Source organism: Pongo abelii, chromosome 6 (assembly GCF_028885655.2).
Source record: "Pongo abelii isolate AG06213 chromosome 6, NHGRI_mPonAbe1-v2.0_pri, whole genome shotgun sequence".
In the NCBI taxonomy this organism is placed as follows: Eukaryota; Metazoa; Chordata; class Mammalia; order Primates; family Hominidae; genus Pongo; species Pongo abelii.
In genome coordinates this window covers 27,125,450-27,153,227 of record NC_071991.2, presented here as the reverse complement: position 1 = coordinate 27,153,227, position 27,778 = coordinate 27,125,450, and the positions used below count along the sequence as shown (strand labels likewise).

At 44.3% G+C, this 27,778-nt stretch overlaps 1 protein-coding gene and 1 pseudogene across 2 annotated transcripts in view; one reads left to right on the top strand and one right to left on the bottom strand.

Annotated features, from left to right (window-relative positions):
- The window catches only part of LOC100436015 (zinc finger protein 736), a 308,914-nt gene that overhangs the window by 76,406 nt on the left and 204,730 nt on the right, over positions 1–27,778 (top strand). The gene's annotated exons all lie outside the window — the stretch shown is intronic.
- Positions 21,240–21,980, bottom strand: LOC100437153 (large ribosomal subunit protein eL6-like; annotated as a pseudogene).

Sequence of the window (27,778 nt, the reverse complement as noted above, 5' to 3'; positions counted from 1 at the left end):
GGAATTCTGCCTATTTCATGACTATCCAGTGTAAGTGGCAGTTTGGCTCATGGGATAACGTACCTGTCCTCATTTTTTCAGGTTGCCTTGCCAATTCTGGCCATTTTGATTATAAGAATATTGGAAACAAAGGAGGGAAGCTGGCTTACTCCATGTAGGTTGCATTGAGAATTTTCTAGGAAAAGTAAGTTGTGCTTAGGAAGTAGGAAAGCAGTCAGGCCCCCCCTCCCAAATACGGTCAAAAAGCAAACAGGAGAGTCTGCTATAGTGAGACGGAAACGACTAGCTTGCCTTTTTCTTGTCTATTTCATAGCCAAGGAGGAAGGAAAAATGGAACCTCATTATGGATTTACTTTTGGGACACACTCATTATTCCACAGTAGGGTACAAAGCCTAAGAGGCTTAAGGTATTTCAGTCTGTTTTATATTACTTGCAAAAAGCAGGCTGATCGAATACAGGTGAGTTTCAACACATCTTGAATGTGGTAGCATTTAAAAGTCTTCAGGCTGGGCGTGGTGGCTCATGCCTGTAATCCTAGCACTTTGGGAGGCCAAAACGGGAGGATGGCTTGAGGCCAGGAGTTTGATACCAGTCTGTCCAGCATAGCAAGACCCCATCATCTACAAAAAAATAAACGAATTAGCTAGGCATGTTGGTGTGTGCCTGTAGTCCCAGCTGCTTGCGAGGCTGAGGTGGGCAGATTGCCTGAGCACAGGAGTTGGAGGCTGCAGTGAGGTATGATTGCACCACTGCACGTGAGCCTGGGCGACAGAGCGAGACCCGTCTTTAAAAAAAATTGATCTTCAAAGAGAATAAGATCTGTGCTTTCATGTGCAGATGGATGAGGGGCTGCCAAGATAAAATCTTCCAGAGTAGTTGTTCTCAGACTATCATTCTTGCCCATTATAATTACCACCCAGGAACTTGCTAGAAATGCTAACTTTTGGCCGGGCACGGTGGCTCCCTTTGGGAGGCCGAGGCAGGCAGATCACCTGAGTTTGGGAGTTCAAGACCAGCCTGGCCAACATGGAGAAACCCTGTCTCTACTAAAAATACAAAATTAGCTGGGCATGGTGGTGCAGGCCTGTAATCTCAGCTACTCAGGAGGCTGACGCAAGAGAATCACTTGAACCCGGGAGGTGGAGGTTGCAGTGAGCTGAGAATGCGCCACTGCATTTTGGCCTGGGCAACAAGAGCAAAACTCTGTCTCAAAAAAAAAATTAATAATAATAATAATAATGCCTGGCACAGTGGCTCACACCTATAATCCCAGCACTTCGGGAGGTGGTGGCGGTAAGATTGCTGGAAACCCAGGAGTTTGAGATCAGCCCAAACAACATAGTAAGACCCTGTTTCTACAAAAAAAATTAAAAATTAGCCAGGAATGGTGGCACAAGCTAGTCGTCCCAGCTAAGGCTGAGGGAGGAGGATCATTTGAGCCCAGGAGGTCGAGGCTGCGGTGAGCTATGGTCAAAGTACTGCACTTGAGCCTGGGCAATGGAGTAAGACTCTGTCTCAAAAAAATAAAAAAGTTTGAAATACTATAAGAATTACCGAAATGTGACACAAAGACACCAAGTGAGCACGTGCTGTTAGAAAAACGGCACCACTACCCTAGCTCAACACAGGTTGCCACAATCCTCTCATATCTTAAGAAATGGTCCAGACATGGTGACTCATGCCTATAATTCTAGAACTTTGGGAGGCTGAGATGGGAGGATTGCTTGAGGGCAGGAGTTGGAGACCAGCCTGGTCAACATAGCGAGACCCCATCTCAGTAGTTTTAACTATTATTTATATTTTTAAATAAAACAAAACTATGTTAAGAAATGCAATATCTGTGAAGCACAATCAAGTGAAGTAAAAGAAAATGAGGCTGGGCATGGTGGTTCACACCTGTAATCCCAGCACTCTGGGAGGCCAAGGTTGGTGGATAGCCTGAGGTCAGGAGTTTGACCATCCTGGCCAACATGGTGAAACTTCGTCTCTACGAAAAATACAAAAATTATCAGGGTGTTCTGGTGCATGCCTGTAGCCCCAGCTACTCTGGAGGGTGAGACAGGAGGATCTGTTGAGCCCCAGAGTTTGAGGCTTTATTAAGAGTTATTATGTCACTGTATTCCAGCCTGGCTGACAGAATGAGACCGTGTCTAAGAAAAAAATTATAAAATGGTGTATTAAGGCTGGGTGCAGTGTGCGGTGGCTCATGCCTGTAATCCCAGCACTTTGGGAGGCTGAGGTGGGCGGATCACGAGGTCAGGAGTTCAAGACCAGCCTGGCCAACCTGGTGAAAACCCCATCTCTACTAAAAATACAAAAATTAGCCGGACGTGTTGGTGCACGTGTGTAATCCCAGCCACTCGGGAGGCTGAGGCAGGAGAATCACTTGATCCTGGGAGGCGGAGGTGGCAGTGAGCCAAGATTGTGCCATTATACTCCATCCAGCCTGGGTACTATATTGGGTGAGACTCCATCTAAAAAAAAAATGGTGTATTAATAAGTATGCTAATCTATTAGAGAATGCTGTTAAATGACAAGTAGTCCACAATTCCCTACAACCTCATTTTCACTGGAAATTAAAGTTAGGAAGGGTTAAGAATTCTAATCAATGTACATAATTGACCAATATAATAAGGGTGAAGGGAAATGACTGTATGAAAAGTATGCAAAGAAAATATGTTTTTAATAAGTAACGGTATGAGGTATGAGGGACATGTTTCCATTAATGAAAAAGAGATGGCCAGGCACGGTGGCTAGCGCCTGTAATCCCAGCACTTTGGGAGGCTGAGGCAGGTGGATCACGAGGTCAGAAGTCAAAACCAGCCTGGCCAAGATGGTAAAACCCCATCTCTACAAAAAATACAAAAATTAGGCAGTTATGGTGGCAGGGGCCTGTAATTCCAGCTCCTCGGCAGGCTGAGGAAGGAGAATCGCTTGATCCCGCAAGGCAGAGGTTGCAGTGAGCCGAGATCTAGCTACTGCATTCCAGCCTGGGCAGCAAGAGTGAAACTCTGTCTCAAAAACTCCCCCCAAAAAAACAAAACAAAATCCCTCTGGGCTTTTCTTCAGGGAAGGCGGGAGAAAATTGTAACTTTTAGTTTTGCTATAATGTTCAGCTAATTTTGAAAAGAAAATCACAGAGTTAAAAGATTATTTCTGATGAATTCTGGTACAAAGCAGAATTACAGTTTAAATGTTTGTTCATAAAACATTGGGCCAAGCGTGGTGGCTCACGCCTGGTATCCCAGCACTTTGGGAGGCTGAGGCGGGCAGATCACCTGAGGTTGAGAACTCAAGACCAGCCTGGCCAACATGGAGAAACCCTGTATCTACTAAAAATAAAAAATTAGTTGGACATGGTGGTACATGCCTGTAATTCCAGCTACTCTGGAGGCTGAGGCAGAAGAATCGCTTGAACCCAAGAGGTGGAGGTTGTAGTGAGTCTGAAGTCCTAAGGTTTTATTTTCCTTTTATAATACAAACATGAAATAATAAAAAATATATATTTGTAAGATCTGAGAGCTACAGTGTAAAAGAAAAAAGAACACACAAAAAAATACACACACACACATATATACACAAACACACATATATGGTCTCTGCCACTGTTTCTTGGTGCACAGCTCCTGAAACCCTTGGAATCTCCGAAGTAATGTGTCTTTGTGTATGCTAATGAGACGACTGATTTCTGGTGACTCCTGAATAGTCTCAAAATGAAAAGTAGTTGCCAGGGGAACCAACCTTGTGATTAGAGGGTAGGAACTTTCAGCCCCCTGCCCCCAGATTTCCAGGGATGGAGAAGAGCTGAAGGTTTGAGTTGATCACCGGTGGCCACTGATTTAATCAATCATGCCTATGTGGCCATCGTGGGTGGTTCATGCCTGAAATCCCAGCACTTTGGGAGGCCAAGGCAGGAAGATCGCTTGAGGCCAGGAATTTGAGACCAGCCTGGGCAACATAGTGAGAATTCATCTCTACAAATAAAAAAATTGGCCAGGCATGGTAGTGCATGCCTGTGGTCCAGCTACTTAGGAGGCAGAGGTGGGAAGATCACTTGAGTCCAGGAGATCAAGGCTGTAGCAAGCTATGATTGCACCACTGCATGCCAGCCTGGGTGGCATACACCCCTGTCTCACAACCAAAACAAAACAAAAAGCAAACTAAAAACCAAATCATGCCTATGTCTTGAAGTCTCCATGAAACTCAAGACAGCGAGCGGCTGGGCTTAGTGGCTCATGCCTGTAATCCCAGCACTTTTGGGAGGCTGAGGTGGGCGGATCGGTTGAGGTCAGGAGTTCAAGACCAGCCTGGGCAACATAGCGAGACCCTGTCTCTATTTTTTTAATTAAAAAAAAAAGTAAACATGGGGCAGAGGAAACAGTCAGATATGCATTTGTCTCAGGTGAGCAGAGGGATGACCTTGGGGTCTATCCTTTGTCCTGCAAGCATAAGCTATCAATTTACATTTTCAGGGTAAAATGCAACAGAACTGTTCTAAGGTCAAAATCTTGAGGCCCATAAGGAATTTCCTTGTGGGTAAATTTTGAGGGAGGTGTGTAGCTTTAAAAAAAAATCTTTGTAGCTATCTATTTAGGAACAGAATGGGAGAGGCAAGTTTGTATGATCTAGTTTCCAGCTTGACTTTTGCCTTTCACTTAGTGAGTTGGTGGTCCTGAGATTTATTTTCTTTTCTTTTCACAGTCATTATTCAGGGAAGAGGGTATGGTCTTGACATTCAAAATTTCTTAGGTGAGAAATCTACCAGGGTTTGGATGAGGCCAGACATTGCTCATTCAGTATCTCAAACCCAGAAAGATGAGTTACTGACACTGAATATGCGAAAGGAAAACAAACAGTTCTGTTGAATTTCTTGAATTTCATCTAAAACAGTTCGGGTTTTTTGTTTTTGTTTTTGTTTTCGAGACAGGGTCTTGCTCTGTTGCCCAGGCTTGAGTGCAGTGGTGTGATCTTGGCTCACTGCAACCTCTACCTCCTGGTTCAAGCGATTCTTCTGCCTCAGCCTCCTGAGTAGCTAGGATTACAGGTGTGCACCACCATACCCGGCTAATTTTTGTATTTGTAGTAGAGACAGGGTTTCACCATGTTGGCCAGGCTGGTCTCCAACTCCTGGCCTCATGCAGTCCACCTACCTCGGCCTCCTAAAGTGCTGGGTTTGAAGGCATGAGGCACCATGCCCAGCCAAAAGAGTTCTGTTGAATTTCACCCTGACAACATAAATGAAAAACTTGTCTTCACAGGTAAGGGACAAAGGACAGAACTAAAAGTCATCCCTCTGCGCGCCGGAGACAAAAGCATATCTGACTGCTTCCTGTACTTTGTGTTTATTTACCTTATGTAAAAATGCAGATTCACCGAGTGCAAGATGAATGCATAATTGACTATTCTTCCGCCCTTTCCTTTCCACATGTAAAATGTGACTTCTGTAAATGCTGATCAGAGACTCAAAGGAACACAATTGCTTGTCTCTTCAATTTGCTTTCCCTCCCTGCTTTTGTTTTTTTTACCTTCTCCTACTGCCCACTCTTTTTCCCTTTATTTATTTATTTATTTATTTATTTATTTAAGACCAAGTCTTGCTCTGTTGCCCAGGCTGGAGTGCAGTGGTGCAGTCTCGGCTCACTGCAACCTCTGCCTCCTGGGTTCAAGCAATTCTCCTGCCTCAGCCTCCCGAGTAGCTGGTATTACAGGCACGCCCCACCATGCCCAGCTAATTTTTATGTTTTTAGTAGAGATGGGGTTTCACCGTGTTGGTCAGGCTGGTCTCAAACTCCTGACCTCAGGTGATCTGCCTGCCTCGGCTTCCTAAAGTGCTGGGATTACAGGCGTTAGCCACCAAGCCCGGCCTCTTTTTCCCTTCAAATATTTAAGTCTCCAAGACCCTCTTTGGAAGAAAAGCATCCATCACAAATATTTCCCGTGGTTTTTATTCCTTTTTCCCTCCCATTGTGTCCTCAACATTGGCAAAATGACCTCTAAAAATGACTGAGACACGCCTCAGGAATTTTCTTTGATTTACAAATGTTTACCAAATTTGCTTTGATTCAGCAAAACACAATAGCTAAAAACAAGGATATCAGAAAAATGTTGAATGACTGGCTGGGTGTGTCGTCTCACACCTGTAATCTCAACACTTTGGGAGGCCGAGGCGGGAGGATCACCTGAGGTCAGGAGTTTGAGACCAGCCTGGCCAACATGGTGAAACCCCATCTCTACTAAAAATACAAAAATTTTGCGGGCTTAGTGGCGAGCACCTGTAGTCCCCAGCTACTCGGGAGGCTGACGTGGGAGAATTGCTTGAACCTGGGAGGTGGAGGTTGCAGTGAGCTGAGATCACACCACTGCATTCTAGCCTGGGCAACAGAGCGAGGCTCTGTCTCAAAAAAAAAAAAAAAAAAAAAAAGTTGGGTAATATCTATGTCTCTGAAAAACCAACAGATTAGGAGGCTGATGAATAAGATCTAAGAGTCTTTGAATGAGGGGGGAGTGGGGAAGCAAATCTTTATTTCTGCATTGCTTTTTGCGTTTTGGGTGATTTCTGCATTGCCTTTTGCATTTTGAGTGATTGTGATTGAGAAATGTGGAATGGGTAGAATTAGTCCCATTTGGCAGATGGGTAGACTGAGGCCCAGATAGCTACATATGGCTTACCATTCATCACACATCGAGTTATGCCTTACAAAAAAGGGATGTTGTTTCTTTCCCTGTGCTGTGCCCTCTTCTCATTTGGTAGATCTGTTTTGATTTTTTTTTTTTTTTTGAGACAGCGTCTCGCTCTGTCACCAAGCCTGGAGCGCAGTGGTGTGATCATAGCTCACGGCAGCTTCCAGCTCCTGGGCTCAAGCAGTCCTCCCACCTTGGCCTCCCAAAGTCCAGGGATTATAAGCAGGAGCCACTGTGCCCAGCCTTCATTCAGTAGGGAGTGAAGGGACCACTCAAAGTTCAAGTGTTTGCAGAAGAGAAAGAAAAAGGAAAGAAATTTGTGATGAGATAAATCACACTAAACTACACAGGGGACTCTCAGCCGCTGGGATGAGATATTCTGCCTCCCTCCTGGTCTCAGGATCCCTTATGTTAACCATGTTTCTTGGCAATATTTTACCTGGGAACAGTTCTCTTGAAAGGTCCTCCCAGAGGCAAGGACTAACTAATGTGATGGAACTTGTTACCCTGCATTATGACTCGGTGGGAGATCAGGCCCCTGAGGATTGGGAGAGAGAAAAGCTCTTCCAACTCTTTCCTGATGAGACTCTTCTAACTCTTATGTGCAGTTCCCTTGCATACAAATAAAACACCTCTGCATGTCAGGGACCTTCAGACCCCCACTGGACCAGGATGTCCACTGCAGCCCTGCAGCCCTGGGACCCTTCCATATGCCTAAACTTTGACTTTCTCTGGGGAGGCATAATAGTTGGGGGGGTTGTTGGTATGCAGGGAAGTTGCACACAAGAGTTGGAAGAGTCTCATCAGGAAATTTCTGGGAATGAGGCTTTCCAAGAGAAGGAGAAGTGTGTGATCTGAAAAGGGACCACAGGAAGGAGATAGGTGATGGACTTCCAAGAACACAGAAGCTGACCAGGCATGCTGGCTCATGCCTGTAATCCTAGTGCTTTGGGAGGCTGAGGCAGGAAGATCCTTTGAGTCCCGGGGTTCAAGACCAGCCTGGGCAACAAAGTGAGACCTCCCCAGCTCTAAAAATAAATAAATAAAATCATGGGTATGGTGGTGTACTCCTGTGGTCCCAGCTCCTTGGGAGGCTAAGGTGGGAGGGTTACTTGAGCCTGGGGAGGTGGAGGCTGTGATTGTGCCTCTGTGATTGTACCACTGCATTCCCAGCCTGGATGACAGAGCAGGACCCTGTCTCAAAAAAAAAAAAAAAAAAAAAGAAATATTTGGACTTCTGATAACAACTCAGTGCAAGTTTAAACAATTAGAGGATGAACATCTACCAGGCTTCTTTGTGCCAGCAATATTTTGAGAGCCCCTGTTTATTTCCTGTAATCTTTAGTGAAATGATATGTGCTATGTGTAATTGTGCCCCCCCCCCGCAAAAAAATTTATCTGTTAAAGTCCTAACCACTGATATTTCAGAATGTGACCTTATTTGGAGATAGTTTCTTTCCTGAGGTTATCAAGTTAAAATGACATCAGTCGGGTAACCCCTAATCCAGTATGACTGGCGTCCCTGTGCCAAAGTGAAATTTCGAAGCACGCACATAGTGTGAAGATGTTGAGAAGAGACACAGGAAAAAGATGGCCATCTACAAGCCAAAGAGAGAAGTCTCAGAAGGACCCAACCCTGCTGACACCTTGATCCTGGACTTCTGGTCTTCAGAACTGTGAGATCATACATTTTTGTTGTTCAAGCCATCCAGTCTGTAGTCCTGTTATGGCAGTCTGAGCAAATTAATATAATAAGTCAAAATAAAAATGACTGCTGCGGCCGGGTGCAGTGGCTCATGCCTGTAATCCCAGCACTTTGGGAGTCTGAGGCGGGCAGATCATGAGGTCAGGAGATCGAGACTATCCTGGCTAGCACAGTGAAACCCCGTCTCTACTAAAAATACAAAACTTAGCTGGGCATGATGGCAGGCGCCTGTAGTCCCAGCTCCTCAGGAGGCTAAGGCAGGAGAATTGCTTGAACCCAGGAAGAGGATTTTGCAGTGAGCCGAGATCGTGCCACTGCACCCCAGCCTGGACAACAGAGCAAGACTCCGTCTCAGACAAAAAACAAAAAACTGCTTCAACATGAATGAACCTCAAAAACGTACATGAAGTGAAAGAAGCCAATGCGAAAGGCCACATTCTGTGTGAGACCATTTATATGAGGTATCCAGAATTCATAGATACACAGGGACAGAAAGCAGACTGATGGTGGCCAGGGACTGGGAGAAGGAGGAAATGAGATGTGACTGCTTAATGGGTACAGGGTCTCCTTTGAAAGTGATGCAGATGTTCTGTAACCAGCTGGCAAGGACGGTTGCACAACTCTGTGAATGTACTAAAGGCCCCTGCAATGTACACTTTATTTTTTCATTATACTTTAAGTTCTGGGATACATGTGCAGAACATGTAGGTTTGTTACATCGGTATACACGTGCCATGGTGGTTTGCTGCACCCATCAAACCATCATCTACATTAGGTATTTTTCTTAATGGTCTCCCTTCCCTAGCCCCCCACCCCCCGACAGGCCTCAGTGTGTGATGTTCCCCTCCCTATGTCCATGTGTTCTCATTGTTCAACTCCCACTTATGAGTGAGAACATATGGTGTTTGGTTTTCTGTCCTTGTGATAGTTTGCTGAGAGTGATGGTTTCCAGCTTCATCCATGTTCCTGCAAAGGACATGAACTCATCCTTTTTAATGGCTACATAGTATTCCATGGTGTATATATGCCGCATTTTCTTTATCCAGTCTATCATTGATGGACGTTTGGGTTGGTTCCAAGTCTTTGCTATTGTCAACACTGCTGCAGTAAACATGTGCATGTGTCCATTGTATGCTTTTAACTGAGTCATTTTCTGTTATATAGATTTTACCTCAGTTAAAACAAAAGAAGAAGATAGATAGTGTGCACCACTTGCAGATAAGAGCTGTTGGTGGGAAGGGGGTGACCTGAAGAGTCCATGTTCCATTTTGTAGCTTACCTTTATCGAGTAGATAGAGGCTGCCTTTGAAAGGAAGCAGAAGTACATAAAATCCCTGGGACCAGTGGGAAAGAAGAAAAGGCACTGGAAACTAGTTTTTTTTTTTTTTTTAATTTAATCTTTTTAGACGAGGTCTGGCTCTGTCACCCAGGCTAGAGTGCAATGGCATGATCTCAGCTCACTGCAACCTCTGCCTCTCTGGTCCAAGTGATTCTCTTGCCTCAGCCTCCCAAGTAGTTGAGATTACAGGCACCCACCACACCTGGCTAATTGTTTTTTTTTTTTTTGTATTTTTAGTAGAGATGGGGTTTCACCATGTTGGCCAGGCTGGTCTTGAACTCCTGACCTCAGGTGATCCGCCTGGCTCGGCCTCCCAAAGTGCTGGGATTACAGGCATGAGCCAACGTGCTTGTCTGTAACTAGTCTTTTTGAAGTGGCCATAGGTGTTGGATATGCCATTGCTGAATTAAGTGGACAGGAAACCACTTGACCACTTCTTCTGTTGTTGCTGACTTAAGATAGTTCCATTTATGATTTTTTGACTTACAATGGTTTGACTTAAGATAGTTCAACTTAGGATTTTTCGACTTTAGGATTATGCAAATGTGATATTTATTTAATACAAGCCATACTTTGAATTTTGATTCAAAATGATTTATAATAACTTTATTATAAAATAGGGCTGGTGTTAGATGATTTTACTGTAGGCTAATATAAGCGTTCTGAGCTAGGCGGAATGCTAGTCTAAGGCAGGCTAGGCTAAGTTATGATGTTTGGTAGGTCTGGCGTTCTGAATGCACTTTCAAAGTAGGATATTTTTGGTTTGTTATGGATTTATCCAGATGTAACTCCTTTGTAAGTCAAAGAGCGTCTGTAATTGTGCCCGGCCTTGTGTAAGAAAACACCTGCCCCAGTGACCTCCTCGGAATCTGGATGAATTTCTGCAGCAGACGTATTTCTTGGGCTGCTTTGGCATTTTTTGAATCCCTTTTCTATGTTGGAAAATTTCCAAGCTTTTGGGACTTGCCTCTTCAAGACAAAAGCCAAGAACTCGTTTCCAGGCATCCTTGTAACTAGGGCACAGTGACACAGATCCAATGTGAATAGCTGAGAACAATTTAGCAGACAGTGACATGAGGAAGAGGGTTCTTTGCAGAATTGATTCCTGGTGAGGGTGAGAAAGGGTGTCCAGTATTCAGGGACAGCTGAGCAGGGCTCAGGATTGAGGTCCCACACCCCACCATAGGGGAGGGCTTTTTGTCCGGTGAAAGGGGTTCTTGAATTCAATGTGGCATGGGCACTTGGCCTAGGAGCCTCTAGCCTTGCTTCTGTGAGCCCTCGTGGTGATTCTCAGGGCCTTTTCTTTTGACACGGAGTCTCACTCTGTTGCCCAGGCTGGAGTGCAGTGCTGCGATCTTGGCTCATGGCAACCTCCGCTTCCTGTGTTCAGGTGATTTTCCTGTCTCAGCCTCCTGAGTAGCTGGGATTACAGATCCATGCCACCACACCCGGCTAATTTTTGTATTTTTAGTAGAGATGGGGTTTTACCATGTTGGCCAGACAGGTCTCAAACTCCTGACCTCAGGTGATCTACGTGCCTTGGCCTCAGGCTGCCTTTTATACCTGAACTAATTGGGGTTTTGCCAATAAGAACCTCTACTGAGACAGCCCACCTAGGCAATGCTGGACAACCTGCTTGCTTTGAAGGCAGGGTTGTGCCAAGACGGGCAGCATCTGGAGGCTCCAGGGTGGCCTTGGAGTGGTCTGTGGTTGGGCCATTTGCAGGAGAGGAGGAGTCTTGTCAATTGAGAACACCGTGTACTCTACTTGGGCAGTCTATCCTTCACCCTTTTCCTACTGTTTTTTGTTTGTTTGTTTGTTTGTTTGAAAAAGGTATCGTCTGTCACTTAGGCTGAAGTGCAGTGGTATGATCTTGGCTCACTGTAGCCTCTACCTCTCTGGCTCAAGCAGTCCTCCTGCCTCAGCCCCTGAGGAGCTGGAACCACAGGTGTGTACCACCATGGCCAGCTAATTTTTATTTTTTGTAGAGATGGGGGTCTTCCTGTGTTGCCCAGGAAGTCCTGAGCTCACGTGATCTGCCTACCTTGGCCTCCCAAAGTGCTGGGATTACAGGCATGGGCTATGTTGACTGGCTCTCCTACCTTTTTTTTTCCTGACTTTCCTTTTGCTTCAGGCTACATCTAAACCAGATTCCACGTGGACATGGCTTTCAAGATGGAAAGAATTGATCACCTAGAGCAGGAATGGTAAACACTTTCCATTTGTTCCATGAAATGTCACATTAATCAGGCAGAGAATGTTATCCTGCCAAGCCTGAATGTGGTCATGTGGTCTGCTCAACACTGCACTCCTAGCATCAACCTCTAATAGTTTAATGTCAACACAGACAATCAAATATTCTCACCATCTCTGCGCCGCAGCCTTACCTTAAACACCTAACAGTTTGGGCACAGTGGCTCACATCTGTAAACTCAGCACTTTGGGAGGCTGAGGTGGGAGGATTGCTTGAGCCCAGGAGCTCGAGGCTGTAATGAGCCATGATAGCACTACTTCACTCCAGCCTGGGTGACCAAGCAAGACCCTGTTTCCAAAAAAAATAAAAATAAACAAGCAAAACAAAACACCTAATATATTATGATGGGGAGAGAGAAAGGCCTTTACAGTACTGTAGTGAAAAGTCAAATGGACTGGAACCTGCATCCGCCCCTTGGGGCACTATCTAGAACTTCTTGCCGTTCTCATTTCAGCAGTAACAACACAGATTTTTATAGAAACTAAATTTATAAAATTCACATAATTAGGGAATGTCAAAGGAAGCACGTGTTCCATGGGATCTGCAGTCCTTATTAAGACAGAGGAGAACAGAGAGGGAGCCAATTGAGGTGAGGGTTGGCTTGAAATCAGCAGCTCTCTGCAGAAGCCAGATCTGAGTAGATCTGAGGGGCTGGCACTGAAGGGCACAGTTGGGAGGACCCCAATAAGATTACTCTAGGGACTTGTTCTCTTGAGACGCCATGGGCCTGTTGGACACTCTGCCCTCTCCTAGTGGAAGGCTCCTCTGCTCCAACCTTTGAGAAAGACATAGAAGCATTGGCCTTGTTTTCTCCAGCATGGAGACAACTTAGGGGCCATCAGGTGGTGTTTCTCAATCTGGGCACAATTATCAACAGGCGCAAGAAAATCCCCCATTACCTGTTGCTGCACAACTGGCATCCTCGACCCATTCAATGTCCTTAGCGCTCCTTTTCCCTTCCCTAAAGTTATAGGAGCAACTCAATGCCTCCTCATGCATTTCCAAATGTCCCTGTCTGAGGCTAACTCATTGAGTGGGTGAAGGAAAGAGATGTGTCCGAACTCACCCATGCAGAGACAGGGGTGGAATGAGATCTTGAACTCCTTAATCCAAAGCTCTTTCCATTGAGATGTTCAGGTAGAAAAAAAATAAAGTTCTTTCGATAGAAAACTATATGTGTTTTAGCACCTATGTGTGTTAAGGAGACATGTATGTATGCATGACCCAACACACAGTGTCAGCCTGAGAAACACAAGCATTTCCCAAGAAGCTAGACTTTGTACATTTGAAATGGGATGGAAGTCATGCCCTTTACCATAAGATTAGCTTCTCACAAACACCTAAGCTCACCCACTCCCAATGTGCCTTTCTCTTCTCTATGTAAAGTTAGTTTACATTACGGTGAGGTGTTACTGACATGTTGGGTTCGTCTAGGTTCTGCTGTACACTGCACAGAAAGCCAATCACTGAGACAATGAGTAGTGCCAAGGAAGAAGGCTTTAATTGGGTGCTGCAGTCAAGGAGATGGAAGATCAGCCTCAAATCCATCTCCCTGACCAACTAAAATTAGGGGTTTATACAGCAGAGAAGAAATGTAATCGTGTGGAAAACAGGAATTAGGGAGAGGAAGAGAAGTTGGCCAACAGGAAGCAGGTAATTGCTTAGGCAATTATGATGGATGAGGGGTCTGGCATCTCATTATCCAGATGTGGTGGTCTCATGAGTTTCAGCTACTTGATTCTATCTGGGAGGCCTGATGGTTGGTTTCCTGAGAAAGGAACTCAGATAAGACAAATGTAACTTCCTTGAGTTTTAAGACTGGGAGGGCCAATTTTTATCTTTATTCAAAAGAAACTATAAACATCATTTCTGGGGGACAATTGGGATGGTTTTATAGGGACATTTTTGTTGAAGAATGTCTTTTGTTCTTATCTTTTTATCCATGGTAGTTATAGCTGTTTACACTCAGGACACACAAACACTCAAGATACTGCCTCTCTGGCTTGTAAGGGACATCAAGTGGTATGGTTTGACTGTGCCCCTACCCAAATTTCATCATGAATTGTAGCTCCCATAATTTCCATGTGTCATGGGAGGGACTCAGTGGAAGTAATTGAATCATGGGGACAGGTTTTTCCATACTGTTCTCATGATAATGAGTAATTCTCATGAGATCTGATGGTTTTATAAAGGGGAGTTCCTCTCCACATGCATTCTTGCCTCCTGCCATGTAAGATGTGCCTTTGCTTCTCCTTTGCCTTCTGCCGTGATCGTGAGGTCTCTTCAGCCATGTGGATGTGTGAGCCCATTAAACCTCTTTCCTTTATAAATTACCCAGTTTCAGGTATGTCTTTATTAGCAGAATGAGAACAGACTAATACACCAAGGCAGCAAGTGCTTGGCCCTATCTAAGGGTTGGAGGATGACAACCGTGCAAGGGAAGCAGAGACTGGGCCTTGCAGTGGAGCTCTATCAGAATTTCCTCTTGGGCAATAACTACCCTCTCCCATCCCTAATGGGATGTCATGTTCATTTGTGACATTATTCATCCCTCTCTCCTCTCTCATGCTACAGCTTATTCATCTAGGGCTGAGCACTTCACCCAAACAAGGTTATAATTTCCTTCCCTGAAATACTTGAATGCATGATGCCTTTACCACGACATTGGAACTATGGTACCACTTGACCGTAGTTCCTTAATAGTAACTAAAACTTTTATGTTTGGGGAGCTGTTGGCATCTATATTTTAACCACTGTGGAAATCTAGGTAGCTGGGAGCCTGGGGGAAGTAAAAATGCAGAGAAAAACAAGGACAAGAGAGGGGAAGCCCAGTCTCTGGTTCTGGAGAATTTGGAGGTCCATTTCCATCCTGCCTATTTCAAGGCTGTTTCTGAAACTGCCTTTGCAATAATTATGACAGTGAGAGAAATCTGACTGTCTTTGTTAGCTTTAAAACAGAGGTGATAACAGCCCCTTCCCGAAACTAACCCCCTCCTTGCTGGGGGACTGAAACCACCTTTGTAAGACTAATGAAAGGCTGCAAGGTTAGGATAATGGAAGGGACTGGAATTCTGCTAAAATGTAGGCATAGTTAATGTTAATCAGCCATTGTTATTTAGTTTTAATTTTCTGTAAGCCCTGTATTGCTCAAGTCTTTTTAATCAGAGACACAAGACTTGTAACTTCCCCAGTTGCTCGCATAGATAACATCACTACTGTCAAAACCTAAGATTCGTCTGTTTTTTTTTTTTTTTTTTTTTGAGACAGAGTCTTGCTCTGTTGGGCAGGCTGGAGTGCAGTGGCACCATCTTGGCTTATGCAACCTCTGCCTCCTGGGCTGAAATGATTCTCCTGCCTCAGCCTCCCAAGTAGCTGGGACTACAGGCACATGCCATCATGCCCTGCTAATTTTTGTATTTTTAATAGAGTGGGGTTTCGCCATATTGGCCAGGCTGGTCTCAAACTCCTGGACTCAAGTGATCCACTGCGTTGGCCTCCAAAAATGTTGGGATTACAGGTGTGAGCCACTGCACTTGGCCCTTAGATTAGTCTTTGAGATGTTTTTCAGACTCGCATTCTGGAGACTAACTGACTTCACCGGGACCTGTGATTCACAGCCAGGAACTGACTCCCACCAGAAACCCCCACCCAGAAATTGATTAGTGTGTGAAGACAGTTTGATTGGACTCCTATGATTTCATCCCCAGCCAGTCAGCAGTTTCCATTCCCTAGCCCCTTACTTACCATATTATCCTTAAAAATCCTACCTGCTGAGCTTTCAGGGAGGCAGATTTGAAAAACATCTCCCATCACTCTGCTCGGCTGCCTTGCAGAAATTAAACTCTTCCTTTGCTGTTTTCAGTGCATTAGGATTTCTGGACAGTGGGTAAGATGAATCTTGCAGGGCTGTTACCATTTGTACAACTGTTGCTTGGACCCCATGGACCAATGAATTTCTTCCTTTGCCTACAGTAGTTCACAATGAGTTTCTCTCATTTGCAATCAAGTTCCCCTAAGTAGGTCCTGAGTCTGCAGGGTGGACATCTGTCTCTCCTTGAGTGTTGCGGGAAGTCAGGGACCCCGAACGGAGGGACTGGCTGAAGCCATGGCAGAAGAACATAAATTGTGAAGATTTCATGGACGTTTATTCGTTCCCCAAAGTAATACTTTTATAATTTCTTATGCCTGTCTTTACTGCAGTCTCTGAACATAAATTGTGAAGATTTCATGGACACTTATCACTTCCCCAATCAATACCCTTGTGATTTCCTATGCCTGTCTTTAATCTCTTAATCCCATCATCTTCAGAAGCTGAGGAGGATGTATGTCACCTCAGGACCCTGTGATGATTGTGTTAACTGCACAAATTGTTTGTAGAGCATGTGTGTTTGAACCGTATGAAATCTGGGCACCTTAAAAAAAGAACAGGATAACAGCAGTGTTCAGGGAACAAGGGAGATAACCTTAAACTCTGACTGCCAGTGAGCCAGGGGGATCAGAGCCGTATTTCTCTTCTTTCAAAAGCAAATAGGAGAACTATCACTGACTTCTTTTCTCAGCAGGGAACATCCCTGAGAAAGAGAATGCGTCCCTGAGGGTCGGCCTCTGAAATGGCCGCTTTGGGAGCAGCTGTCTTTTACGGTCATAGCTGTGGGATGATATAAGCCCCGGTCTCCCGTAGCACTCCCAGGCTTATTAGGACGAGGAAACTCCCGCCTAATAAATTTTGGTCAGACTGGTTGTCTGCTCTCAAACCCTGTCTCCTGATAAGAAGTTATCAATGACAATGCGTGCCCGAAACTTCATTAGCAATTTTAATTTTGCCCCAGTCCTATGGTCCTGTGATCTCGCCCTGCCTCCATTTACCTTGTGATATCTTATTACCTTGTGAAGCATGTGATCTCTGTGACTCACAGCCTATTCGTGCACTCCCTCCCCTTTTCAGAATCACTAATAAAAACTTGCTGGTTTTACGGCTCAGGGGGCATCATGGAACCTGCCGACATGTGATATCTCCCCTGGACACCCACCTTTAAAATTTCTCTCTTTTGTACTCTGTCCCTTTATTTCTCAGACCGGCCGACACTTAGGGAAAATAGAAAAGAACCTACGTGAAACATCGGGGGTGAATTTTGCCCGATAGAGTGCTACCCAGAGGGAGCTGATAATAAGGGCATCTGTGTGACAAGGGCCCTTTAGGCCAAGCTTCAAGAGGGAAAGTGGGTAATGCAGTGTTTCTACTAGAAAGGCAGTGGCAACCCCGCAGCAGACTCTGGGAAGTTTTCACAGTACCTTTCTGCTGTGTAGGAACTCTGCTGTTAACCTTTCCACTTCAGCCTGAAGCTAATCCAAAAATTTCTGGACCCCGCCCCCAACCCCAGTCTTGAATGAGAGACTCTGCAACCTTATCATAGACCCACCTGTGACTCACAGGCAGACCTGCTGCCTAGACACACTCTTTTCAGTGGAGTGAACTTCATCTCCCTGAGACTTTTTGAAAATCTCAGGGAGATGAGCTTATCATTTTAGTTGGTCCGTCTGGCCATATAGAGTACATGACCCAAATAATGTCTCTTCCAACCCATCCCTCTCTACCTGAGAATATTTTTGCAAATCCCATTGCATGTGGGGAACGACTGTCTTTTCAATAAATAACCCCAAAGCACAAGAAGGCCTGGGACTATCCCTGTAGTCCCAGCTACTTGGGAGGCTGAGGTGGGAGGATTGCTTGAACCCAGGAGGTGGAGGTTGCAGTGAGCCATGAGTACACCACTGCACTCCAACTTGGGTGATAGAGACAGACCCTGTCTCAAAAAAAAAAAAAAAAAAAAAAAAAGCACCAGAAAACTGTTCTCAGCAGAGGTGCTCAGATTGATTTAAGGATGGATCTTGGAAGACAACCTGCCATGTTAAATGTAGCTGGGCCTCCCTTAGAGACGTTGAATATTTAATGTATCCTGAACACCCTTCAGGTGCCACTAAATTTTTTTTTTTTTTTTTTTGAGACGGGGTCTCGTTCTGTCAGCCAGGCTGGAGTGCAGTGGTGTGATCTCGGCTCGCTGCAACCTCTAACTCCTGGGTTCAAGCGATTCACCTGCCTCAGCCTCCCAAGTAGCTGGGACTACAGGTGCATGCCACCATGCCCGGCTAATTATTTTGTGTTTTTAGTAGAGACGGGGTTTCACTGTGTTAGCCAGGATGGTCTCGAGCTCCTGACCTCATGATCTACCCGCCTTGGCCTCCCAAAGTGCTGAGATTACAGGTGTGAGCCACTGCTCTTGGCCGCCACTAAATATTTTAACTTTTCCACCAGATGAACAGGAAATGTCAGTGATGGACCGAAGAAAACATTCCAAAAACTATTTCCTTTTGTCACTAGGGTTTGCTAAGCCTAGTTAGCCTCAGACTCAGCCTGGAAGAGGACAGAGGAGCACTTCTAAAGGTAAATGTTTCACTGGATACAGTTAATCTATTAGAGTTATGCTTGTCACTTAATTTGTGAGTGCAAATTATTTCAAGACAATGTAGCTTTTACATACGCTCCTGTTAAAAGCACTGATATTCTGCAAAGTAGCAAATTCCTTCCTGGCTTAGCAAAGGATGATAATGAGTTATTGGTAGTATCACCATCAAGCTCTTATTTGCATAAGTAAAATGAAGTTAATATGTGGATAAAATAAAACTTTAAAATGAAATATTGTTAAAATAGTTAATGAATTTAGACACATTATTGAGCAGGTACGTTTGGCAACTGATTGCAATAGAGTGTTTTAATTAGTCTCGTTCAAATCAATATTGAACATTGTACAGCACATCAGAATTATATTAATTTCCTCCTCTGTAATATTTGTATCATTTCTAGCATGCATCTCAAGCCCTTTCTTCTGGGGGTCAGACTCCGTGCATCAGGATGGAGATTGGGTGTCAGATCACCCTTTGTTCTTGCAGAGAGGGTGAGTAACCAATCCTGAAACCCAGGAGTACCCCACTTGATCTTCTTAAAATAAACTCTCCAGAGATATATTGCAAAATCTGAGTGCTAACCTTATTCTGCACCAAGTTCAGCTTAGGGAGGGAAATTAAGAATCTCAGTTGTGGGCAGGGTGAGGTGGCTCGTGCCTGTGATCCCAGCACTTTGGGAGGCCAGTGCAGGCAAATCACTTGAGGCCAGGAGTTCGAGACCAGCCCTGCCAACATGGCAAAACTCTGTCTCTACTAAAAATACAAAAATTAGCTGGGCGAGTGGCTCATGCCTGTAGTCCCAGCTACTCTGGAGGCTGAGGCACGATAATCGCTTGAACCCAGGAGGCGGATGGTTGCAGTGAGCCAAGATCGCACCACTGCATTCCAGCCTTGGCAACAGAGCCAGACTGTGTCTCAAAAAAAAGAAAGAAAAGAAAAGAAACCCGACTGTGGACTGAAGTCAGGCAGGACTTTCCATGGGGTTCCTCAGGTTTTGTGGTATTAGTGGCTGGGAAGCACCTGCTTCCATTCTTCCCATCAATCCTGATCTCAGATATCCTGTGGATGCTTAATTCTATTAGTTCTGTTAATTATTATTTATAATAATTCTATCAGTATTATATATCACCTCTGATATATAATTGGCTAGGCCAGTGTACTCAAGTACCAGATAGAGTTGACTCCAGTCAACTCTATCTGGGTGTTGCTGTGAAGGCTTTTGTTTGTATTTTAAACATGAGATTGACATTTTAATTAGTAGACGTTGAACAAAACAGATTAATCTCAATAATGTGGGTGGGCCTTTTCCAATCAGTTGAAGGATATTGAAGCAGGGTCTCACTCTGTTACCCAAGCTGGAGAGCAGTGGTGCAATCATAGCTCACTGCAGCCTTAAAGTCCTGGGTTCAAGCAATCCTCCCACCTTTGCCTCCTGAGTAGCTGGGACTACAGGTGCATGCCACCATACCTGACTAATTTTTTAATTTTTGTAGAGATGAAGCCTCACTATGTTCCCAAGCTGGTCTGGAGCTCTTGGTCTTTAGTGATCCTCCTACTTTGGCCTTAACTTGAGGTAAAGACTGACTTGCCCTGAGGAAAAAGGGAATTCTGCCTGTACACTGCTTTTGGGCTCACACTACAACATCAACTCTTCCCTGGGTCTCCATCCTACCAAGTTACTCTGCAGATTTTGAACTGGCCTCTGTAATTGCATGAGCGAATTTCTTAAAGTCTCTTTCTCTCCTCCACCCCCAACGTGTGTGTGTATGAATGAAATAGGACGGAAACAGAATGAAATAGAACCTCCTATTGGTTCTGTTTCTCGGGAGACCTTGATTAATATGCTACTTAAGATATTGGGCCCTCATTTGTCCTGACTTTGTCTCAGGGGAGGCCCATGAGGTTCCACCTCCTGAGGCCACCAGCCAGGAGACTCTGAGATCACTTTCAGTTACAAGAAAAATGAGAGTAGTGCCTGGGTCAATGACTTCCTTAATCAATAGGTCAATGGATTCCATAGTCAACTTGAGAGTAATCCCTTTCATAGTTGTCTTGAGAGTAGTGGCTTCCATAGTCATCTTGAGAGTAGAGTAATCCCTTCTATTCCCAAGTCAGTAGGCCACTGGCTTTCATTGTCATCTTGACTATATAGTCAAGACTATATAGACTATATAGAAGGGGGATTATTCTCTAACCTACAATGGACACTGTAGATTCTTCCCTTGAGTGTGACTGGGTCCCCTTAGGTCATATGTCTCCCCTGACTTTGCCAGGTGAACACCATGCAACTAAGTAGCTTAGACCAGAAATTGGAAAAGTATTGCCTGTGGGACAACATCCAACTCACCATCTGTTTTTTTATGGCCAATGAGCAAAAAATGGTTTTTACATTTTAAATGGTTGGAAAAAAATTGAAAGGAGAATAATATTTTATGACATGAAATTATATCAAATCAATTTTCAGGGCTCATATATACATTTTATTGGAACACAATCACACCCATTGGCTTGTGTATCCTCTGTGGCTGCTTTCTTGATACAATGGCAGAGTTGAATAGTTGCAACAGTGTCTTAGTCCCTTTTTTTTTTTTGGTTAGCTATTTAATTAGGTTCTTAAGATATTTAGAACACCAATTTGTGAGGATAAATTACATTCGTCAGGGCAAACACAGATCGCAGGTAGCCCTGGAGCTGAGAAATAGCTTTGACTTTTGGTAAAATTTGTGAGTGCACAGCTTTCTGATCAATCTTGCGCTGCTCTGTAATCTCATATTTCTCTTTTTCTGTGTCGAAGATCTCACCTTCCTGGTGTCTGGGCTTCCGCAGCTGCTCCTTCCTGGTGTCTGGGCTTCCGCAGCTGCTGCTTCTTGAAGTAAGCATCAGTAAGATGTTTTGGGATTTTTACATTGCTGATATCGATTTTGGTTGAGGTGGCAATGACAAATTTCTGGTGTGTTCCTCGTAGAGGAACTCAATTGAGGACCAGAGGTCCAGTCACAAGTAACAAGCCACTAGCCAGCTGCTTCAGGAAAACCACCCTCTTGCCCCTGTGGCATCCAGTGAGGATGATCAGAATCGTCCCAGGGGTAATGCTGGCTCACAGTTTTCTCACATGCTGACTGAAGGGTTTTTTGCTGTGGCTCAACAGCTTTCGAGTTACATCTTCAGTAGGATAGTATCTACTGAATAAACTTGCGAAGTTTAACCACCCGGGTACTGCCATTCTTGTCACCACCAACTGGTTTTGTAACAGTTGCAAGAAGCTTCTCCTTTTTCTTTTCAACCTTTGATTTAGCGGCTGAGTACTTCCTCTTGTACATGGCCTTTCTAGAATACATGGCAGATCGGGAATACCTGCCAATTCCTCTGACAAGGACAGGGTTGTGGCTGCAATGGGGCTTCCCCTTCTTGGGCTTTTTAGCTTTAAGGTTACCCTTTTGCACCTTGCCACCAGCATCAGCCTTCTTGGCTTCGGATTTCTTCTCTTTAGTATCTGGCTTCTCAACTTTTTCACCCACCATCTTGCAAGATGGGAAAGAGCGTCTTAGTCCCTTTTTGTGCTGTTATAATAGAGTAACTGATACTGGGTAATTTGTAATGAATGTGTATATTTTTTCTTTTATTTAGAGATGGAGTCTTGCTTTGTCACCCAGGCTGAAGTGCAGTGGCGTGATCACAGCTCATTGCAGCCTCGAACTTCTAGGTGCAAGGGAACCCCCCACCTTGGCCTTCCTAGTAGCTGGAACTACAGGCATGCATCACCACACCAAGCTAATTTTTAAATTTTATTTAGAGGTGGGGTCTCCCTCCATTGCCCAGACTGGTCTGGAAAATCCTGGCTTCAAATTATTCTCCTGCCTCAACTTGCTGAGTCACTGGGATTATAGGCATGAGTTACTGCACCTGGAAATTTATTGGCTCAGAGTTCCAGAGGCTGGGAAGTCCAAGATCAAGGGGCTGGCATCTGGCAAGGAGGCTCTTCTTGCTGCATCTTCCCATGGCAAAGGGACAAAAAGTGTGAGAGAGAGCAAGAGGTCCAATTCAGAGCCCAAGCCCTTTCATAATCAGCATTAATCCATTCATGAGAGTGGAGCCTTCAAAACTTAAACACCTCCCGTTAGGCCTTACCTCCCATCACTGTTGCATTAGGGATTAATTTTCCAACACATACTTTTTAGGATACACATTAAAACCATAGCAAACAGAGACCATATGGCTCACAAATCTAAAATATTTACTGTCTGTTACTTTACAGAAAATGTTTGTCTATGCTTGGTTTAGATTTGTTGCTGTCCATGTATACCTAAAACTGGGAATGAGGGCTGTGTGGATGAGGGGCAGACATTTTAACAAGATCAGGATTTTATTAAGAAGGAAGAAAGAGGGAATTAATACAGTATAGGAAGTCAGTGCTGTTCACTACACATGAGACTTCTCAGACTCAGTTTTCCCATCTACAGTTGTGAGGTATAGCAAAATATATATTACGGGGAATTGTTGAGAATTCAAGAGAAGGCATGTAGACATAACTGATTGACAGATTCATGAAATAGCTGCCTGGATGATTGCATGGATTGATGGATGGATGAATAAATGGATGGATGGATGGTTAGGTGGGTGGGTGGGTGGGTGGGTGGATGGATGGATGGATGGATGAATAGATGGGTGGATGGGTGAATGGATGGCTGCCTGGATGGTTGGATGGATGGATGGATGGATGGATGGGTAAATGGATGGATGGATGAATGGATGCAGGGAGGGAGGGAGGGAGGGATGGATAGATGGATGGGTGGAGGGATGGATGGATGGATGGATGGTTGCATGGATGCATGCATGGATGGATGGATGGATGGATGGATGGATGACTGGTTGGATGGGTGTGTGGATGGATGAATGGATAGATAGGTGGATGGATAGGAATGGTTAAAGTGAGGCTGGGAAGGTAAACCAGCCCATATTATGCCAAATAGTTCTGGCTTTATTCTGCAACAATGGGGAGCCTTTTAAGTACTTTAAGCAGAGAATGACAAGGTGACATTTGCATTTGAAAGAGATAACATGGCATTTTGTAGCTGGCTAGAGCAGAAAGCTCATTTGATTGAAGAGCAAAAGGAACAAAATTATTGCGGGATCTGGCCAGCAGCCCTCAATGAAATGGGGCTCTCTCTTTGTTCCCAGGCAGATCGGCAGGTTAAGAAATAATAGACACACACAGGATAATGAAAGCTGGGTCCAGGGGGGTCACCGCCTTCTGGTCCCACGGTGCCAACAATGCACTGGATATGCCAGCATTTATTATTAAGTTTAGTGAGGGTGGGGGTAGGTTAGTGAGGGATTTAGGGTCATTTGATTATGAGGTGATATGGTCACATGGGGATGAAGTAATTCTTTAACATAACATTTGTATGTAGAAGTACAGTACATTTGTATGTAGAGGTACAGTATACAGAGAGAAGAATTTACAATATAGTGTGTGCATCAGTAATTTCTAACAGAGCCTTAAAACAGAAACACAATCTTTCCATAACCTATGATTAGCAAGATATTAATCAGCAGTAACAATTGCAACAAAAGCTGGTTACAAACAATCCATGGAAACAGGAGGTGAAGCTAGACATCCGGTTAGACCAGAAATTCTCAGAAGGCAGTATGCCTTAACCCTAAAGAGGCCTGGAAGAGCCGCGGCAAGATGAGGGTGTTTATAGCCCTATCTTATCCATATGGACAGGCGCCCCCCCATGCGTCCATTTATAGGCTCTCCACGAGGGTCGCATTCCATTCCCAGAGCTATAAACATCTGCTTTTCTGGGATAGGAATCTTGGTGATGTGAAATCTCCCTGACTGCACGTCCATTCATAGGCTCTCTGCAGGGGGAAGCACATCATGTGCTGTTGGCTCGTTCTGGCAGTCCAACCTGGCATTGTCTTTACACAATCCTGCATGCAATTTTGTATTTACAATAATCAGGAGCATTTCGTCTTTTATTCCGTAGCAATAGTTTCAGGGGGTCTCCCTACAGGTTAAGAAATGCGTAGTTTATTGTCACCTTTGTTCAGTTCTTGAGAGATGAATGGGTGATTTGGGGCTATTGGATGTGGGAAGGGTGGAATGACAAGAGCATTCTAGGACTTGAAGCAAGGCTGCTTGAAATAGCATTTGGCAAGGCTCCAGACCTAGGGAAATCATGTAGAGGCTGTGGTTTTCTAAAACCCCCCTAGGTAATATTGATGTTTAGCCAGGTGCAGAATGCAGCCTGAAGGAATGAGAGTTTCATATTAGAAGGAGCCCTGTAAAATTGCACTGTCTAATATTTGAAATTTGGGTAGGGCAACTAAGAAACTGACTTTGTGATTTCATTTCAATTAATTTACATTTGAAAACTGAAGCAATACAAAATATTTTTCCCTGGGAGGCTTAAGCAGGAGAATCGCTTGAACCTGGGAGACAGAGTTTGCAATGAGCTGAGAGAGCACCACTGCACTCCAGCCTGGGTGACAGAGAAAGACCTTGTCTCAAAAAAACCCCAAAAATTAATTAAATAAAAATTTAGCATCTGGCCAGGCATAGTGGCTCATACCTGTAATCCCAGCACTTTGGGAGGTTCACCTGAGGTCGGGAGTTTGAGACCAGCCTGACCAACATGGAGAAACCCCGTCTCTACTGAAAAAAAAAAAGTACAAAATTATCTGGGCGTGGTGGTGCATGCCTGTAATCCCAGCTACTCAGGAAGTTGAGGCAGGAGAATCGCTTGAACCTGGGAGGCAGAGGAGCTGAGATTGTGCCATTGCACTCCAGCCTGGGGAACAAGAGCAAAACTCCATCACCCCCGCCAAAAAAAAAAAAAAATAGCTTCTAAATTGAGATGTATTAATTGTAACTTATGCTTTGTATTTCATAGATATATTTTAAAAAGTCAAGTATTCAGTTTGTAAATATTTTTGAAATGTTGAGATAATATTTTTGATATTGCCTTAAATCAAATTACATTATTATTATTATTTTTTTCTTTTTTTTTGGAGATAGAGTCTCTCTCTGTCACCAGGCTGGAGTGCAGTGGCGTGATCTCAGCTCACTGCAATCTCTGCCTTCCGAGTTCATGTGATTCTTCTGCCTCAGCTTCCCGTGTAGCTGGGACTACAGGTGCCCACCACCATGCCCGGCTAATTTTTTATATTTTAGTAGAGACTGGGTTTCACCATGTTGGCCAGGATAGTCTCGATCTCCTGACCTCGTGATCCGCCTGCCTCGGCCTCCCAAAGTGCTGGGATTACAGGCATGAGCCACCGTGCCTGGCCAAAAGTATATTATTAATATTAATTCCATCTGATTCTGTTGGACAGTGCTTACTTAGAACAATATGAAGGATTTGAAGTGCTACATACTTAGAGCCACCCTCAATTCTTTTTTTTCTTTTTTTTTGAGACAGAATCTTGCTCTGTCACCCAGGCTGGAGTGCAGTGGTGCGATCTCGGCTCACTGCAACCTCTACCTCCCAGGTTTAAGTGATTCTCCTGCCTCAGCCTCCCAAGTAGCTGGGATTACAGGCATGTACCACCATGCCTGGCTAATTTTTGTATTTTTAGTAGAGACGAGGTTTCACCATGTTGACCAGGCTGGTCTTGAACTCCTGACCTCAGGAAGCCACCCTCAATTCTGATACTAATTCTGTAAGGGTGTGAGTTGATACAAGATTAGGTTCTGAAAATGTTTGTCAGAACAACCATTAGAGTGTAATCTCCATAAATCTGGTATCTTTTTTTATTTTCTTAACCATTCCTAGAGCATGCTTTAGGTGCTCTATAAGTATTTGTTGCACGAAGGCACTGAGGCAGAAGGAGTATGAGTAGAGGACATGGGCTGGATGGAAGAGGTGCTAAGTAGATTGACTCTGCTGAACTTGGTGGCTGAATTTGGGTCTTGAACACAGGGATATTTTGAGAGGAGTCTTGGGTTATTATTAAGTGGGTATTGGGCTTAAAGCAGCTATGGGGAAGAGGTTACTCATAACTTTTAGACATGGTTGAGTTTTGTTGTTTTTTTTGACACTGAGTGTCACTCTGTTGCCTAGGCTGGAGGGCTGTGGTGCTGCCTTGGCTCACTGCAACTTCCGCCTCCCATTTTCAAGATATTCTGCCTCAGCCTCCTGAATAGCTGGGATTATAGGCACCTGCCACCACGTCCAGCTCAGTTTTGTGATGGGGTTTCACCATGTTGGCCAGACTGGTCTCAAACTCCTGACCTCAGGTGATTCGTTCGCCTCAGCCTCCCAAAGTGCTGGGATTACAGGCATGAGCCACCGTGCCTGGCCAAGATGTGGTTGACTTTTGTCTGGTGAAGATATCCAGTTGGTGGTTGACTGAGTTTGGAATTCAGGAGAAAGATCTTGTCTTGATAGGGGAGTTATCAGCAAATAAGTGTAGGTTGATGCCAAGCATGTGGACAAGTGGAGAGATTGGACAGAGAGCAAAAGGGAACACCATCATTTATAGGTGGGCATGGGAACCAGCAAAGATAAGAGAAATAAACAGTGGAGAATTGAAGCGAGTATCCTAAAGAAGTGAGTAATAGTATCAAAAGATATTCTAGTCAGGTGTGGGGGCTCCCAACACTTTGGGAGGCTGAGCCAGGAGGATCCCTGGAGCCCAGGAGTTTGAGACCAGCATGGGCAACATAATGAGACCTTGTCTCTACAAAAAATTTAAAAATTAGCCAGGCATAATGGTGCATGCCTGCATTCCCAGCTACTTTGGAGGCTGAGGCAGGAGGAGGCTCAAACCCAGGAATTCGATGGTGCAGTCAGTTGTGATCCTGCCACTGAACTGTAGCCTGGGCAACAAACCCTGTCTCCAATATATATATGTGTATATATACACACATACACATATATGATATGATATATATATATATCATACATACACGTATATGATATACATATACACACATACACATACATGATATGATATATATGATTCTGGAATTCCATTGAATTTGCCAGTGGGGACTACGTTGGGTTGGTGAATCTTGAATAGTTTCAATGTAGTAGTGGAAACAAAAACCTAAATTGTAGTAGATCGAAGAGTGTATATTAAGACAGACAGTGATTGCAGACAATTATTTGGAGGACTTTGGTTGTAAAATGGTGCAGTGTGTTAGGGTAGGAGCTAACTACTCGCGGAAGGTTTGGTTTGGTTTTCTTTCTTTTCTTTTTCCTTCCTTTCTTCCTTCCTTCCTTCCTTCCTTCCCTTTCTTTCTCTTTCTTTCCTTTTTTCTTTCTTTTCTTTTTTTTTCTTTCCCTTCCTTCCTTTCTTCTCTTTATTTCTTTCTTTCTTTCTCTC